General features: G+C 41.3%; 1 long non-coding RNA gene across 1 annotated transcript; it reads right to left on the bottom strand.

Moving 5' to 3' along the window:
- Window positions 1-3075: 3075 nt before the first annotated feature.
- LOC144192865 (uncharacterized) lies at window positions 3076-12694 on the bottom strand. The gene is made up of 3 exons (XR_013325472.1): window positions 11258-12694; window positions 9127-9903; window positions 3076-6329 (listed from the first exon to the last, which is right to left on the bottom strand). It is a non-coding gene; the product is annotated as an uncharacterized LOC144192865 (long non-coding RNA).
- Window positions 12695-14263: the final 1569 nt, after the last annotated feature.

Genomic DNA, 14263 nt, shown 5'->3' with positions numbered 1-14263 from the left:
CATTACATCAGGGAGAGTGTAATAGTCCCTGCAGGTGGCACCCGGGGGCGCTCCTGTGGCATTGAACTGGTCTTTGTTAGTGGTGTTTCACGTGCACGGGATAAGTACCTGACTGCAGTACTTCATGGGGACTTCCCCTAACGGCAGGGGGTGGCCATGGCGTTGGCCAAGGCACTCATTTCAGCTATTGCACGAGTAATGTTACCTTTCTCACCGGTTTCATCTGGGATGAAAGTGCAAGTGTTCTCCGACTATGGCGCACACACCTCCATCCTTGGCCGTTATCAAATCCAAGACCATACAGTCTTGGAGCTCCATTTCTCTAAGGGCTTGTAATTCATCTGCTATGCCCTGTAGAGCCCTGACAGTTTGGTTAATGAACAATCACATACGATAATTCAATGTCTCTACTCGAAGCATAACTTTACCAATTCCAAGCTGGGGAAGTAGCGACAGTACGGATTTTTGGGGGGTGGACCATAATTTATGGTCATCAGGAACATCACTGCCCCAAATTGGGTCGTGTGGTTTGAATTGCACTGATGTCTTATCCCTTGCCTTTACTCACCTTAGAAGGAAGTCATCCTGGACCATCTGCACCATTGCACCCCGACCTGTCCATGCTGTGGGCAAACTCAAAAACACTGTATGGCCACATAGCCAATACCCATAATCTTGAGGATCAGTGCCCATTACATCAGGGAGAGTGTAATAGTCCCTGCAGGTGGCACCCGGGGGCGCTCCTGTGGCATTGAACTGGTCTTTGTTAGTGGTGTTTCACGTGCACGGGATAAGTACCTGACTGCAGTACTTCATGGGGACTTCCCCTAACGGCAGGGGGTGGCCAAAAAGGGACATGATACTGGCAAAACACACGGCTTTAAAACCACGTGGGTATGGGATGTCGTTCAACATAGCAAGATCTGTCCAATTGTATTTTAGGAGTCTTGTAAAATTTCTACCCGCCAAATGTGGTACAGTCGGATTATTTTGGGGAACTGTAGCTCTAATTGTAGCTTCTAGGTACCATGATTTCAGGATGTCGGGATTCCATGGAGGTGTGTTGGTGTCATAGTCGTCGGGATTAATTGGCTTAGGATAAACTGGCGGGGTGCCTATGGAAATAGGTATACGACTACACACATAACAACTTTCATTCACACCGGACAATTTCTTCTGAAACACCATGAAATTATACCACATATTTTCTTCATAATAATTCTTTAGATCACTCTTTTCATACCACCTCACTCTTTTTTGCGATAGTAGCATGGGACCATCTCGATTTCCTACTCGAGTCTCAGTGGGCAGGTCATCCAGCCACGCCCAGGTTGCGGCTGATACTAGAGTCGCTTTGATGAGGATGGCGGCAGCTTCCATTTTGGCTTCTGCGCGGGAGTGCAAAGTCTACGAAATGTCAAAGTTAAGCGAGGGGTGCTCGTGGCAGGTGAGTAGACGTCTGATGAGTTTCCACGGACAAGGGTTGTGGTACCGTCCAACTTGCAGTCTACTCACAGTCCTCTATGTTTCGAACTACTTTGACCTGAGATTGGTGAATCCACGTAGACCTCTCAGCAATCTTTACTGCTGTAGGGGTGGTGAGTTGAACCATGAACGGACTTTCCCAGCATGCAGAAGACCAGGACTTCCTTTTTTATAGCTCGGATCAGGATTTGGTCACCAGGCTTCAACACCTCCTGCAAGGGAGACAAAGGAGATAACGGCAGCTTCCAAGTATCTTGGACGAGTGTCTCTCTAAACATCTTTACCATCCACTCTGTGAGTGGATCCGCCTCGCCCTTTGTTTCCTGCCATGGTTCCTCTTCCCATAGGGGGAGTTGGAATGGTCTCCCATGAACTATTTCAAAAGGTGTTAATCCCGAGCTAGTTGGTACTATCTGCATATATATTTTAACAATTGGTAGACATTCTGGCCATGGCTTTTTTGTTTCTTCCATGGTTTTCTCAATTCTTAATTTTATCGTACCATTTGTTCTCTCTACTAGTCCTGCACTCTGTGGATGGTACAAGCAGTGTTTTTTTTAAACTTATTCCTAGATGTTTTGCCATGTGTTGGACGATGCTGTTTACAAAATGAGCGCCATTATCTATGCCAAAAAATAAAAAATAAAGATATTAAATTTGAATTCTAAATTACATCGTCCTACAGGGTGTGGAAACAAAATATTCAATTAGAATTAGTAATTTCATCATTTTATAAAGTTTAAAACACAAAAAATGCACGTATGCGCAAAGCATCATGGGGGATCACGGCCGCGTCACGGCCGCTTCACTTCCGCATCACGGCGTTTCACTTCCGCATCACGGCCGCGTCACGGCCGCTTCAATTCCGCATCACGGCGTTTTACTGCTGCATCACGGCTGCGTCACGGCCGCTTCACTTCCGCATCACGGCGTTTCACTTCCGCATCACGGCGTTTCAATGTACTCGACTCCCCATTGGCCCATTCACCACGGATGCCCTTTCTCAGTCCATATTAGCTATTTTCATTATGAACTATTTTCATTATTAACTATTTTCATTATTAACTATTTTAATTATTAACTATTTTAATTATTAACTATTTTCATTATTAACTATTTAAATTTTTAACTATTTTCATTATTACCTATTCTAATTATGAACTATTTTCATTATGAACTATTTTCATTATGAACTATTTTCATTATGAACTATTTTCATTATGAACTATTTTCATTATGAACTATTTTCATTATGAACTATTTTCATTATGAACTATTTTCATTATGAACTATTTTCATTATGAACTATTTTCATTATGAACTATTTCCATTATGAACTAATTTCAATATTAACTATTTTCATTATTAACTATTTTCATTATTAACTATTTTCATTATTAACTATTTTCATTATTAACTATAGCCAGATATCAAAACAATTACAAGGTTATTGACTAATCCAACAGCATAAGCAAAAACAACATCTGCAATTATGATAAGAATTAAGGTATTTAATAATAATAAAAAGAGGAAACTAAAAACAAACTTCAATTGAATTAAAACTATCGAGCCTTCATTCGGCATAAAAATTCCATAAAGAAGCCAGAAGGCCGTCATGATGTAGCAACACTATGCGAGTGTTCCTGGAGGTGATTGATATCCATCTGCTGGTATCAAGAGTCCTTGACGGCTCTTTGCTGCAAACCCAGATCAACAGTCCCTGGAGCCCGGGACTGGGTGAGATGTCAGAAACAGTCCTTGGCACGAGGACTAGGTGACTGGTTACGACCCCGAGTTCTCTTCAGACAATTTGAAGAAGCTTTCATACAAAAATGATTAAATGCACACATATTTTTAATAGTATTACAGAATAAACCCAACATTCCGCCGTTTTTATAATATGTATGTTATTAATTATTTTATAGCAATTACAAAAGGAAATATCAGGTGACTGCAATTTTACCCGCCTACTCCTTACTCGCATGGCTGGTCTGAAAAAGAAAGGACATAATCATTTTCGTACAAGTCGTCCTCGCAATTACAATACTCCTGGACTTCACTGCTATCCCCGGTACGTTTCATAAGCAGAGGATATAATTTGTGTAATTTAGAATTTGTAGGGGCAATTGCAGTAGTTATAAGTCAGCTTAGCATGGTGCGCAAAAAGGGGATAAGACAACACCCACACAATGTCAAGGTAGTAGAAAATATGGCTACAGAAAACACAACAGATATGGACAAATCCTTATATTTTCCAAAGGTCTTATCCCACCAGTCTGTCCAAGCGGATAATTCTACTCCAGAATGCTTTTTCATATTGCGGTTTAGGGTCTGCAGGCCACTAATGGCCCTGGTGAGAGATCCACTGGGTGACGTGTTGTTCGGTATTAAGGTGCAACATTGTTTTCCAAACATTGCACACATGCCCCCTGTTTCAGCAAGGATCATATCCACCGCTATGCGATCCTGGAATGCCATCAGACTGGTAGCTGCCAGTTGCTCCTTTATGGCCACAAATCCCTGTTCAGTATAATTTCCAAGTTTTTGGACATTGAAATGCAGGTAATTTATCCTATCCAAATTTTTGTTTGGGGTGATTAGAAGAAAAATAGACTCCCATCCTGCTGCAATCTGATTAGCCAGCTCATACTCATCTGGTCGCCCCGGGGGATGCCAATCACATCAATGTATGTTGGCTCTCCTTCCCTCCATGCCTCTCGACGATGTCGGGAGGGTAGACCCTTCAGCACCTCCGAATTCTGAGCCGCCAATTGTATCTCCTCCATTGTAGATGGAAAAACATACACTGGTAAGAGCAGTGTGACCAAAGCACAGTCCTGCCGCGTTTCGGCAGGAGTTGTATAATTTATCTCCACCACACAACCACCATAGGTCAGACCGTGATATTAGGGGTGCAGTTTGTTTTAGAACGCCGGCACACTACGTCTCATTTATCACCCGAAGCTTCCGACCATGCCCTGTAAGGTTTAAGCAGGTAAAATGATTAGAGAAAAAGTAGTTTTGTCTTTTGCTTCTTTTGTAACAGGGTATATGTTAGAGTTATCAATATTATATATGTGCTTGAAATGATATTAAACATTACATATATTAACGCTTTGCTTATTAGGAATGTTAGATTTATCAATACCACATATGTGCTTGCAATGATATTAAACATTACATATATTAACGCTTTGCTTATTAGGAATGTTAGAGTTATCAATAATATATATGTGCTTACAATGAAGACCGCTTTGCTTATTTTGGATATTAAACATTACATATATTAACGAGTTACCAATACTATATATGTGCTTGCAATGAAGAACGCTTTGCTTATTAGGAATGTTAGATTCATCGTTATTATAAACGTGACATTGATACAATGGAGTTTTAATACATCTCTTGCAAAAGAAATGCTCGCTCCAAAGTTAACCAAAACACCTTTGGAGGTCCCTTCTCCTTCACACCAGGACTTCTCGAGACTATGGTTCAACAAGCTCTTGGGATCTGTGGACTTGTTTTGGGAAACGTGGCTCCTCAAGATGGTCCGCAACAACACTCTCTCGGGGAGATTCGACAGACCGACAATAGTTTTGAGAACTGGGACAATTTGTTATGAAACACTAAATACTGTTTAGACTTCAGTTATGCATGTTGCTTAACTCTGACGAATATATTAGCAAAGGAGATACCGGGGTCTTCAGAATCATCTGAACAGAGGCGCGTGTGGATGGATTCTCTTCTTGCAAGAATAAAAGGATATGATCTCAGATGCCTCCATTATTGAAAGTTGAACCTGGGAGTACTTATTGGTGAATCTATCAGTATACCTTGTTCCATTTCTCACAATTGGGACTTACATCTTCTTTCATTATTATCTCCATTATACAATCAAGGGTAATTTGCGCGGGTACTACTCGTAAGAGAGCCCGGGGCCCCATACATGTTATGCAAGTTTGATTTATAGTCCGAGCTTCATTTCCCATTAACAGCAACCAATTATTCACCGTTTGGGATATCCCTGTCGCAGTAATGAATTCATCATCCCTGGTCATATCTCCTTTCAATTTTATTTCAGCGGATCCGGGTGTTTCCCTCCCAGAATTTCCTCCCCCGAGCTCCATAGGCATTTTTATTTCTGCCGACTGATGTGGTACTCCAAGCTTTCCAATTTGGACCAGTTTCTGCGACAAGGCTTCCCCAATCCTCGTACAGGGCTGTTATATACCACTCATCCCCTCCACCATACGATGATCCCTTGTATCTTGTTTCGGATATCCATATTTGTAAAGTCATTTTTTTCCCAGAAAAGGGAGATTTCTGCAGATTTATTGCCTGGAAGGCAAAATATTGTATGTGTTTTCTCTTGGAACAACATCTTGAAAACATGTTTGCAAATTTGATTTGGTGGGTGATTTCATGTCGTACAATTTTTGCCCAGGGACAGCTTCCCGTTTTACCCTTTTGTAAGAAGGTGTATCCTCAATTGAAACGCCTCCGCCTTTTTCTCTAGCTTCTATTCCTATCCACAGTAGGGCTCTACTGTGGATAGGAATAGAATCACAAATATTAATCTCATTGCCCTAGGGCAATGACTGTTTTTGTTTTTAACTTGACTTTTTGTCTTTGTTCAGGGAACTTTCCTCTTGAAAAGTTTTAATTGAGATAACCTTCTTACTGTGTGAAAGGTGGATCCAGGTTGCTCTCTCAGATATCTTGATAGTGGTTGGGGTGGTTAGCAACACTTGGTATGGACCCTCCCACTTCGCATCGCTCCGCTTCTTTTTTGTGCTGCGTATCAGCACCCAGTCTCCAGGACTCACCGTCGCTCCGTCCGTTTCCTGTTGAGGAACAAAATCTGTGAAGTTGCGTAAAACAATAACATGTGCATTTCAAAGGACATACATATTCCCTATTGGCTCTACGACAAATTTGCAGCCGAACAGTGACACTTAGTGACACCTATGATGGTGGTGACACTGATGATTGTAATATGGATTGAAGGTCCCTATGACATTTAACCGTGACACGGATTGAAAGATTATGTGCAAGGATTCGTGACAGACAAATTCTCTATGACAAAGAACAACCTGTCAATAATCATAATCGATGTCTTTAACACGTCTCAGTGACTGTTGTACCTTTTTCATGACATCAATGCTGAAACTTAATAATAGGGCGACTTGCGACTTGGAAAAAGAGAGAGTTCCGCGGAGCCGAACGCGAGTCACGGACTCGCGCCTCCGACCTTTCCCAGCCGGCGGTCGCTTTAAAATATAACAGTCTCATGCCTCGTTTTTCCTTTGTGCACGGTTGGTAAGTATGGGAATCTGTAACTTCAGACCCAACAAAATCTCCCTCTGGTAACTTAAGTTTGGTGCATTTTCTGAAGATTTCCTCAAGTAGTCTGCTCGATTTACCTCATCATGCAATTCCCATTGTGTAGTGAATAATGGCAATTTGTAAGGTCTACCTAACAGGACTTCATATGGGGTTAATCCATTTGTAGTTGTGATGTTAATATACAATTTTACTAAATCAATACATTCTGTCCATGACCTTTTTGTTTCTTCCACACATTTTTAGTCTATTCTTTATAGTTCCATTCATTCGTTCAACAAGGCCAGCTGATTGTGGATGGAAGGCGCAATGATTTCGCATTGAAATATGGAACCTAGTGCCAATTCCTTCAATTATTCTAAAAAATGTGTGCCATTATCACTATAGACGGTTTCTGTGATTCCATATAATCCATATGTATCTTTTGAAATGGATATGTAGCTTTTGGGAATTGCCCGCATTTTGGCCGTACAGCCCCTCGGGGATTATGCCGAGCACAAGTTAAACATGCTCTACAAAAATGTTTTGCATAGAGATTAAAACCGTACGTTTTGTAGTGCCGTTGTACTAAGGCCACCACCCCCCTGTTGAGTCATTTGACTTCCCATGATTCAAAAGAGCAGCCCACCTAAACAAGTTTTTTGGTAAAATGGGCTGCCCCAATACACGTATAAACCCCATTTTCCAATTTCGCCCCATTGTCAATCAATTTTTTTGAATTCTGATTGTGGACTCAGTAACTGCATCTTTGCTAAAATGTCCTCCGATAAGATATTTTTGTCATATACAGAGTCAGTCATCCCAATAAAGGGTTTTCCTGCAGCTTTCGTCGCTGTCTCATCAGCAAAGGCATTCCCCAGGGAAACCCGATCCTTTTTTTGAAGTGTGTGCCACACACTTATAAAACAGCGATTCGTTTTGGAAGCTGAACCGCAGCCATTAGCTGTTGCAACAATTTGGCAGGAGTCACTGTTTTACCCGTAAAAGATACGATACCCCTATTTACCCAATAAATAGCAAAGACGTGGCACGACGAGTACGCATATTGACCGTCTGTATAAATCGTAACATTCCCATTGGTCATCAAGATGCATGCTTCCGTCAATGCAATTACTCCGCCACCTGTGCTGAGTAATTCGACAGCAATGGTTCCACCTTTAAAACTTTAGTTGCGGTCACAACCGCATACCCTGTCCGAGTTTTCCCCATTTCATCTTTTCTAGCAGAACCATCCAAAAATAGGAGGTTGGTCTTTCAAATTCTTCCTACACCTCGTAGCCTCTTCAGCTAATGCTTGGCAATCATGCCAGTTCCCCTCCCCAGGAATTGGCAACAAGGTAGCTGGATTAACTTTAACGCACCTCTCGAGTGTGTGATGCGGTTGCGATAGCAAAATGGCTATGCAAGACAAATGTCTTGCTGGAGACAAAAAAATCATGTTAGTCTCTAACAACAATGCAGCCACTGTATGTGGGACCCTAAGGGTTAAAGAATGAAAGAGCACTATTGTGGTGCTGCTCTCTACTGCCATGGAAGCTGCCACAACCACACGAACACAGTGAGGAAGCGCGCAGGCCACCTTATCGAATCTGGTTGAAAAATATGCAACAGGCCTCAATTTCCCTCCGAAATCCTGAGTTAAAACAGACGTCATATACTTCCACCGTTATCAACATGTTTTGGCATTTCCATCACAATGTTTTTTTGCCATTAAAAACCAATAATAGGTATCATGATATCCCTCTTGCTCCATTTTTCTTAAGGTCCCCTTTATGCTTCGCGCATATTTTATCCTGCAGATCTAAAATTTTATGCAAATCAAGTTGGCCAGCACACCCATATTTATTTATCCATAAGTTTAGATGTTTAATTCTTAAAGCGCTTTGTCTTTCCACAAATTTCCAATCCTTACACGGCAGACGCATTTTTGGATCATCATCGCTTCATCAACACGTGTTCCCCATGTTTTACTTTTTTGTAGTGAATTTGTGTGCCTCACACAGTTAACTTTTTTCTTTTTCCTACCTTTCGATTGTTTTTCCTAGGCTTATCTTTATTTTCTCCTTACTCCAAAACTCACACAGACCATACAACGTTGCTATTATATGCGTGCCTCCCCACAGCACAAGACACTTTCCAACAAACGTACCTGCAAGAGACTAGTATCAACAGGGTTTTCCAAAAATTCGCCGTCCCCAGGACGCTAGTCTCATTTCTCAAAATGGACCTTCACATAAAATGCCCCTTTCGTGCATTTGGAGCCTCCGTCACAACATGCAGACATTTATGTGGACTTACCAGAGATGGCCCCCAGATGTCTCCCTCCAGCAGGATTTGTCTTCAACCGTCGAGAATCCAGGCACCCCCACCAAAAATCCAGCCCGCAAAGGGTGTTGAAGACGCCGTGCGCACAGTCTTAATCCAGACATCGGACAGTGGCGCCTGGGTTGCCGCTTAGGCGTATTAACATCCGGCTCAAAGGACCAACTGATAGGTTCATTAATAATTACACCTTTAATATAATTAACAAACACTGCAGGCAGACATCTAATTCAATTATTGACATTTGATTAAATTGGCATCTTGAAAAACAAGCTTATAAGGGAAGAAACATCAAGACTTCCTCTCGGTCACCAAAATATCCTCCCGAACAGTAATTTCTCGTACGGCTGTAAATCCATGAATCAAAACAATTACCAGGTTATTGATTAATCCAACAGCATGAGCAAAAACAACATCTGCAATTTTAATAACAATTAAGGTATTTAGTTATAATAAAAAGAGGAAACTAAAAACAAACCTCATTTGAATTTAAACAATCAAACCTTCATTCGGCATAACAATTCCATAAAGAAGCGAAAAGGGCGTCACGATGTAGGAACACTATGCGAGTGTTCCTGGAAGTGATTGATATCCATCTGCTGGTATCAAGAGACCTCGACGGCTCTTCGCTGCAAACCCAGATCAACAGTCCTCGGAGCCCGGGACTGGGTGAGATGTCAGTTCAACAGTCCTTGGCATGAGGACTAGATGACTTGGTACGACCCCGAGTTCTCTTCCGACAATTTGAAGAAGCTTTCATACAAAAATGATTAAATGCACACATACATATATATAATAGTATTACACAATAAACCCAACACTAATTAAGGAGCAAAGCATTTTAGATGTAGTAAGCGAAGAACTTTCTTCATTACGAGCAAATATATAATAATGTAAGACTAATAACCCTAACAGTAGGAAACAGAAGTGAGATGTCAATATTGTCAAAACAAATGAAGGTCTGAAAGTCATGTGAAGCTCAAGGTGTTTTGAATCTTCTTTGTTTTTAGTCCACTCCAAGCAGTCCAAGGAATTTTATTGCTTAGTCTAACTAAGGTTCTCAGGAGTGAAGCATTTATTTTGTTGCAAGCAACCATGTAATAATATGAAACTAAGTTTAATAGTAAAGCAAAGCATATTAATCGTTGCAAGGAAATATATAGTATTTCAAACCTAATAATCCTAATAGGTGGCCAGGTGTCGCAAGTGGTTAGCGCGTAGGCCTCACAGCTCTGGGGTCATGGGTTTAAATCCAGATTATGTCCATCTGTGTGGAGTTTCTATGTTCTCAGTTTAGCCTGCGTGGGTTTCCTCAGGGTACTCTGATATCCTCCCACAATCCAAAAAAATGCATGGATATATTGCCCCTAGGTATGGATGTGAGTGTGCATGGTTGTTCGTCCCCTTGTGCCATGTGATCAGATGGCTACTGAGTTAGGGTGTCCCCCAATGCTGGCCCGAAGTCAGCTGACATAGGCTCCAGCTCCAGCTCAAGTAAGGATAAAGTGGTTGAGAAAATTAGATGAGATAATAATCCTAATGAGCAAAGTTTAATAGTTAAGTAAAGCATTCTTCATTGCCATCAAATATATAATAATGTAGAACTAATAATCTGTAAGATAAGACAAAGTCTCTTTGCAATTGCTTGTTCATAGTGTATTAGTTTTTGTGAGTATAACAGCATCGTAGTCATCCTTATGGCTGACATGTCAGCATAAACACCCAACTGTCTGACTGAATAATCAATCCTAGTCTTGTGATTGGGTTGACATGTCAGCACAAATACTCAACTGTCCGACACTGATCAATTACTTTTTGCCCTGCAAATGACTGAAACGTATCTGTCCAAAGTCCTAGTGGCAACTGTCAGTTTTGCCTGTATTTAAGACACACTCACTGGTCATTCGACTAAAGTTGCAGGAACATCGCGTTGAACAGGACTGCACTGTAAGAGCTCTCACTGTCCACTTTGCAGTCTGGTAATAAACCTATTTCCTATTTAAATTGATCTCACTCTTTCTCAGCCTGCTCCTGAAGTTGTATTATCAGACCTAACATAGTCCTTACACTGTGGTTCACAAATGGTGGAATTGGAAAATCATTTTACCTGGACATAATGTCGAACAGACGTTTCGTTGAACGGACGTTTCATCGACGGCCAGTTCGTCGCCGGTTTCGCCGCCGGACATTTCATGGAACGGATTGTCGCCGGAGTCGCTCGGTCTCAAAATTTTGTGGTCAAAGAATATACTTTAAAATTACGTTTAATATTATAGCAGGGGTGGCCAATTCATTTCAGAAACGGAATTAACCTGTGGCTATAATCCGACATATTTACATGTACAGTGGTACCTCGATTTACGATCGGAATCCGTTCCGAGACTGTGATCATATGACAAGCTTTTCGTAACTTGAGCGGACGTTTCCCATTGAAATGAATTGAAAACAAATTAATTTGTCCAACCCTCTGAAAAAACACCAAAAACAGGATATTAGATTTGCAAAAAAGGTTTTATTTCTTCTAATTCGTCATATACATTGACAAAGTAAGACATAATGAGTGGTTTAATAGTAATAAAATGTGTTTAATAGAGGTAAAAGTTGACGCATTTCGCGGAGGGGAGAGTCAATGACACACGTAGGCAGAGGTGGGGGCTGTTCGGGGGGATTTTATCCACAGAAATAACCCACTCGTAAACGAACAAACACATTTAAATTGACTTGCATAACTATATACCGACACTCAACTTTTAATGCAACTTCACTCAAAACTGAATTCAAATTTTGTTTTAATCTTTTTTTTACCTTAGTTCTACGGGTTGACCGCACCCGGACGTTTTGCCGGAGTCTTCAAAACGAACGCATCAAGAGTTGTTTGATTTTGCCTTGTCTTCAAAATATTTCAATAATGACGCACACAAATATCATCACAATACGCGTAATCCAAGCTTTGGAATTAGCGCGCCACATCACTGGTTGTTTTTCCTTCTTGATGTTGTGTCTCTTGAAGGCACGCAGGTTCTCCGCATTGTACACTAGTAGTGGCTTAATTTTACACTCACCACTCGCATTAGCAAACAAGGCTAGCGTTAAGCGGTCCTTCATGGGTTTGTGTCCCGGTAATGCCTTCTCCTCTGCCACGATGAATGTCCGCCTGGGCATCTTTTTCCAAAAAGACCAGTTTCATCGCAGTTGAAATCTTGCTTGGGGGATGTAATTTTCCTTGGTTATAATCAAGGCAAATGTCTTGATGCATTCTTCTTCCTAAGGATGGTGGAAATGGTTGACGTATTCCTCTCGTATTTCCTAGCGAGCTCAGTAACACGTACCCCATGATCATATTTTTCAATTATTTCGCGTTTCATGTCCATTGTCAACGGTCGCCTTTTCTTTGCAAAACTCTGCCAATCCATAGTAATATTGTTTACCTGATATATACATGTAACCAACGTGGGGGGAAAAGCGGGCGGGTGGGGAAATGCAAAGTCCGCCCAGTGGTCGTAGAAACATTTTATACACGAAAGAGATGCAAAAAAGATAGTGCCACGGCCACCGGACTTGGTCGCATCACAAAATTTTGATCGTATCTCAGTCGAATTATTCGATCGAAATTTTCGTCATAAGACAAGAATGTTGTATGACGAGCAGGTTCAACTGTATATGTTCATTGATTTGTATAGTCCCTTTATCCAATAAATCTAACTCAAACTCAAGCGCAGTTCAAATGCAGATGCCAGACGACCAATCCATTTAAATTGGAACCTCTGATTGAAATGTACTGTTGACAAGCGCAGTTAATGAATGGGCTCTTTAACTGCCAATCACACAATGAAAATGGATTGGACGCCTATTGCCGTCAATGGCAGAATATGAGTTAACCTCACACACTGACTTGTCTAAGCTTTTCTGTGGAATTTTGTCTATTCAATACTGGCAGATTATTCAATGGACAGCACAACAAACTGACCAAAGGTGAATCTACATGAAGGCCATGTGTTTATCACCATTGGTTTGTTCATTTATTGTTGTTTGAATAGGACACTACGTTAACTGGAGAAAAGCCAACATTAAACAACATTCATTAATCAGCATTACATAGGAAATAGACCAAATTATTGCTTCCCTAAATCATTGTTTTACTGGTCAGTCAGCACCAAGGACAGAGGTCACATCTGTGACTTGAATTGCCCGTTGGCCAAGTGTCCGTCGACCAAACGTCCGGTCAAACAAGTCAAACAGACAACGCTGAGTTTCTACGGAGTAAAGCCCAGGTAGCCCAAGTTGGAAGACGTCTTCAAGCACTGTATCAAAGTCAAAAGAGCAGCAGGGAGAAGCGTCTCTACAGTCACCATTCGACTAAAGGCAAATAAGCTTGCCGATGAAATGAAAAATGAATTTTTTCATGGAAGTGCATCTTGGTGCTTTCACTTCATGAAACAGAGCCATCTATCCATCAGCGCAAGAACTACAGTGGTACAGCATCTTTTAGCAGACGACAAGGAAAATATGACGGCCTTTTGCTCCTACCGCAGCAAAAAGTTTGCTGACACGTGTATCTAGCCCGAACGGCTTGGGAGCGATGGACGTCCGATGGTATACATAGTAACACAAAGACTGAGGAAGTGTTGGGCAAGTTACGCAACAATTTGTGAATGTGTCACGTGTTGGCCAGCACTGTAGTTTGAGCTTTCACAAAAGCCGGCATCACATACACAGAATACTGCGGCGACAACCCTGACTCTGACAGTGAGATGGAGCATACCGTGATGGATGGCGAACTCGCCCCCTTGGCCGAACTCTTTCTATCAGAAAACAAAAGATGATGAGTTTGAAGGTTTTGTAGTCGTTTGAATACTTTATTTCCTATTAACCTGAGTACAGATTTCCTAACTAAATCACAATCAAACTTGGTTTTGCTCCTGAAGCCTTTCTTTTCAAAACAGACGTTAGCAAAACATATGATAGCATAACATAGGATAACATAACATACGATAGCATATGTCATGCTTCCGCCCATTGAGACAAAGTGCCTTTACTATGTGCATTTATTCATTTTCTGCACCACTTTATTATCACTAGAGTCACGGGGGAACTGGAGCTTATCCCAGCTGAA

This window comes from Stigmatopora nigra, unplaced genomic scaffold (genome assembly GCF_051989575.1).
Source record: "Stigmatopora nigra isolate UIUO_SnigA unplaced genomic scaffold, RoL_Snig_1.1 HiC_scaffold_27, whole genome shotgun sequence".
In the NCBI taxonomy this organism is placed as follows: Eukaryota; Metazoa; Chordata; class Actinopteri; order Syngnathiformes; family Syngnathidae; genus Stigmatopora; species Stigmatopora nigra.
Note: the sequence above shows the minus strand (reverse complement) of the source record. Positions and strands in the feature narration are given on the sequence as shown.